Here is a 331-nt window from a genome sequence, read left to right on the forward strand (position 1 = left end):
ATATATATACGTACATATGTTCACACACATATATATATATATATACATAGACACATGAGCAAATGCTTGTGTGTGTGTGTATGTATGTTTGTTGAATGTATTATGAGTGCATATTGTGAGGGTATATTGACATGTAAGCTTATTAATATTGATGTATATGCATATATAAATACTTTTAGAATTTTGAGCTTTTAATACTGTATATATTAGACCATGAGTCTATAGACATGGATGCGTGTTATATGTATGATGTATGTATGTAGGTAGGTATGTTTACATATGTGTGTGTGTGTGTGTGTGTGTGTGTGTGTGTGTGTGTGTGTGTGTGTGT

The sequence above is a fragment of the Octopus bimaculoides genome, chromosome 18 (assembly GCF_001194135.2).
Source record: "Octopus bimaculoides isolate UCB-OBI-ISO-001 chromosome 18, ASM119413v2, whole genome shotgun sequence".
In the NCBI taxonomy this organism is placed as follows: Eukaryota; Metazoa; Mollusca; class Cephalopoda; order Octopoda; family Octopodidae; genus Octopus; species Octopus bimaculoides.